The sequence below is a fragment of the Pygoscelis adeliae genome, unplaced genomic scaffold, assembly GCF_000699105.1.
Source record: "Pygoscelis adeliae isolate BGI_AS28 unplaced genomic scaffold, ASM69910v1 Scaffold244, whole genome shotgun sequence".
Lineage (NCBI taxonomy): Eukaryota > Metazoa > Chordata > Aves > Sphenisciformes > Spheniscidae > Pygoscelis > Pygoscelis adeliae.
In genome coordinates, this window is record NW_008824648.1 from 2,579,415 (window position 1) to 2,584,030 (window position 4,616).

The following is a 4,616-nucleotide window of genomic DNA, read 5'->3' on the forward strand; positions in this document are numbered from 1 at the left end:
GGGTGTCGTGGGACTCCGGCAGCCGCGTTTGAACCTTAAAGCATCGCTGTAGCGTGCCGTGACTGGAACCTAATTTTAAATGAATCCCAAATAATGAGAAGCAGGGTAATAAGAACAGGCCAGGCTCTTGGCAGTCTGTTGGAACTGCAGTGGTGAGTGTTTGTCAGCGGTAACTGAAGGATGACAAACCCTTAACGTTCAGTGAAAGGAATTATGATGACGAGTTTTACTTCCTAAAATGCTTCATCTTAAGATGGGGTGGTATTGTGAAGTGGTCACCTTCATCACGTAGTTATTTTGATCAGTCCTTCAGTTGCTAAAGAAATGCCAAAAATTACAGACTCCAAGTTCAGTGATCATTCGAGGCAACTCTCCCATCTCCACCCTCAAAACTCAGTGTATCAGATTTCACCCTGTTTCTGACCGAGGAGTACAGATGGTAACTCTTTGAAATTGCAGTAGTATCTCCCTGTTGGAGCTTGCGGAGTTAGCGAGGCTGCGTAAGGAGCTGGGAAGTGGTGGAACAGTTTTGTTTTTTTTTTTTTCTGCGGCAGCCTGGCTTACAGAAGGCCAAGGCTTTTAGGCTTGGCTTCTAAGTTGGAACCTGTGAACGTGTCGCTCTAGAAGACTATGAAAGCTTCATAATGAATGAAATCTTCACTGAAGATACTCCTCTAAGTCAGTATGTAAACATGTAACTCCTTAGCCAAATATTGCCTTTACTTAAGACCTAAGTAAGGAAAGCATGTGAGCAGTCCTACAGGCTACTTGTATGTTTAAGATCTATATGCTAAAGTGATTTGCTGACGAATGATGCAAGGGAAATTGTCTGAACTGTGGAATCGTGGAATAATAGTTCTGAGGTACTTTTAGCGTTGGACAAGGTTAACAGTAAATGTCATCTTATTCACTTACATTTATGTTGCATAGGTAAGTGGGGTGACAGAAGGATGTTCTTAGTCGAGATCTTATAGCTATTCAAATGCGATGAATCTGGTACAGCGATGAATTGCTGTTTTGTTTTAACTACATGTATAAATGATTTTTGATAAATTCAAATCTTGTGTTATATGGCGTTTAACTATGTTCCTCCGTGACTGAAACGGATATGCTGAGAACAGGCTTAGAACATGCCTTGTTTGGCCTTACTTTTAAGGGTATAATCAAACCCTATAGAAATACTAACATTTTAGATCTTAGGAAACCGTATCTTCTATTTGTAAATGGAAGACTAGGCATACAGCAGGCTGTCATGCAATTGGGACACCCAAACGTCCCAATCATGTTTTATTCAGGCTTTCTGACTGTAAAGTATCTTAGCATAAGAATTTAGTATTAAGTGTGCTTTACAGCTGCACAGCAGTATGAGGCTGTTATGGAGCAATAAAAAAGGTGAAATTTTCAACTTGGCTTCCTTCACTACTAATTACTTATGTAGATGAGAAATTTTTGCAGCAATTAACAAGAAAAAAACATGAAATGTTTTTTTAAGAAATAATGGGATATCTTTTTTTTTTAAGCAAGACATGCCAGTATCCAAAGGCTCAAAATATTCGTCTGTCTCTGTGCCAGTAACTAATAATATGCTTTCACTGATATTTTGATGTTGTTCTTCCACTGAAGTGCCCAGCAGCATGGGATGATGACAATATTGTGTGATAGTTAGATACAGTACAGCTAATGTTCAGCAGCCAACTTGAAACAGGACCGTATTTTTTAAAATGCCTGCAGCAGTAGAGCGTTAGTAATGTATAACCATGATATTGGACACAGCTTTCCAGATCATTCAGTTACAGTTAATGTTGTTGACTTCTTAAAAATGATTGAAGGGAAGCTCAGTACTGATGTGGCGCTTTTTGTTTGGTTGGGTTTTTTGTTTTGTTTTCATCCAGTTTGGTTTCATTTCATTACTTCTGCAACTTGTGATGAGAGTAATATGTGAAACACTGGCTATTTGTGAAAAATCAACCATTTTGACAATCTCCAGACAAATTGCCATAATTAGCAGGTGAAGATTTATTTATATTTAATGAATTACATTGCTTGAATTACAGCTCACTCTTCATCTAGTCCAAAGTTAAATGACAAACTCATAAAATATATTGCTTGTTGTCAAGAGTTTAGAATGCAAATGCGGTGTGCATCCAAGCTTTCCGTAAAGTAAGTTACCGTTGTTGCTGTAGTTTTGCCTGCTAGATGGACGGCATATTTCTGTGTCCAAACAAGTTTTAGATTTGTATGAACATCTTAGTTTAGAGTTTAAAAAGTATATATACTGTTCATATATATCTGTACTCTTGTGGGTATGTGTATGCATATATATACACACACATACATAGTGTGTATAGTCAATTATATGCCTTTAATTTGTGCAGGTGGAGGAGTTGTCACTTGTTTCTTGAAGAGCTGAGCCAAATATTCTTTTGCAATAGGTTAGTCGAGTTAAGCAAGAAGATCCTTTTCAGATAATTAGGTACCAGTACTCCTCTGCAAGAGGAGGGACTGGAGACAGTCAAGGGGGCTGTAGAGTACATAAGTGTTTGTTCTATGTCTGTTGCAGAGATGTGTTTCCCAAATAACCTATGTATTGTGAAAGCTTACGTTTCAGGAAACTATTGCTGCTTCCTCACTATGTTTTATGTCTAGCTGGTTGGAAATAATCCGTGAAATTTGAATCAATGCCGGTGTCCAGTGTGACTGAACAGCAAATGTTAGGCCAATAAGTTTCACATGTACTGCTGAAAGCGTAAAACTTGTCAAGAATGTAATAGTTTGATATCTCAGTTTCTTGCTCTGGAGACTTGTAAATTTAGCGTTCTCCAGGATACTAAATATTATGTTTAATTTTATGCTTTTACAATATGTGGCTTTACAGAGTATATGTGATTTTTTTTTTTTAATTTTTATTTTTACAGAGGAGCAAACAGTAGCCAAGTAACTGCTATACCTCATGTTGCGCCACAAAAAAGCGCAATAGTGTAACAGTGCAGATACCTCGCAGCCCCTCCAGACGGGAAGGGTGATTTGCACTGCACTGAAATGTAGCCAGTGTTGGGTTAATCAGGTTGAACATGCTAAGGATTTACACAGCCAAGTATTTCTCTTTAACGGTAGGAACACTGGACTTTCCACATTGTGGTTCACAAAGCTTGTATTGGAAAACGCTGATCACAGTGGTGATCTTAAATGTCTGCTTAAACTTGTTGAATTTTTAAAATTTGTGATTTGGAAAGAGATTGTTTAGACTCTTCCCATTTTGCCCAGAAAGGTATTTTTTGCCAAATGCAGCGTCAGTTAAGGAATGACACTACAGTCTCCAGTACAAATGGAGTGTATGGATTTTTCTCCTTTTTGCCAATGGAACGTTAATATCTAGTTTTAAGCATGGAAGTTCTAGTACCTTGGGACTTGGTTGTTTCAGCTAGATGTTTGAATTAACTAAAAATGTAGAAATACATGTTAGCTGGAAACACAAGGCTAGCTACTAGTATATATTAGCTCACGTATTTAGATTATTTGCAAAAATAAGTTGAGTGTTATAACCTGTGTACCTCTTTTCTTCATAGAAATCAAACAGTTAACGTACTCGAAGTTTTACGTGTTTGAAAAGCTGTCAAGTTCTGCTATCCTACATTTGGTTGTGAGAAACAATTATGCTGAAGTTGGGGAGAGTTTGCCCAGAAGTTTCAGGGGAATGTTTCTGAACATACACTTACCAGTCCAGTGATAGCTACCTTGGCTTTTAAAACTTTGTACCCCAGATGGCACCCTACTGCACAGCCTCTGGAATGCTTGAATGGGGATGATTATAGAATACCATGGGAGAAGGAAGGCTTGGGGATGGAACAGGACTTGTATGTGATGTAAAGAGCTGCCTGGATTAAAAGGCACTGAAAGTGCTAGTTCCTGCTGCTGCTGACATATTAGGAGTTTGTATGCATGTTATTGGCTTCTGTGTATGCTAAACCAGTAGAAAGTTGCTCTCGTGCTGCTTCTTCAAGTATATTGACCCATATGTTCTGCAGCCCGCAGCTTGTTAAATGTTTGGTAGCTTGTAATTCACTTTTCCGTTGAGCAAGGTGACTTCTTCATAGGTAGTGACCTCAAAAACTCTGAAATACAGCTGACATGTTGAAGTACAGCTGCCGTTTTCTGGCATACCATATACTTACATGCTGATACTTGTCTTATATAGAAGTTATCCAGGACGTGCCTTTTTTTCTTAAGTGTAGGTATAAAATTATTGATGTGTAGAATTTCACAGAATATGAGAATCAGCTAAATATCAAGTACAGGAGCATGTAGTTTGGGACAAATCTGCATTCAGCACTTTTAGAATTCTGACTTGTTCATTCATTGTCCTGCAATACTACTGATGCAATACTTAGTTTTTAAAATGGAGAGAATGTCCTGTCTTGGGGCTCCAACTGCAATCCCCTTTATCCTTATGTCTTCTTAACTGTCATCTGGCTCTCCCTCTTCTTTTCTTCTAGCTAGATTTAACTTATGGTTATGCTATTTAGAAGAATCAGTACTTCTTTTCACACTGACAAAAGCATCTAGTGAGTCTTATAGGCAACATCTGCTTAGTAAAAACCTATCTCAGTTAGGAGTGA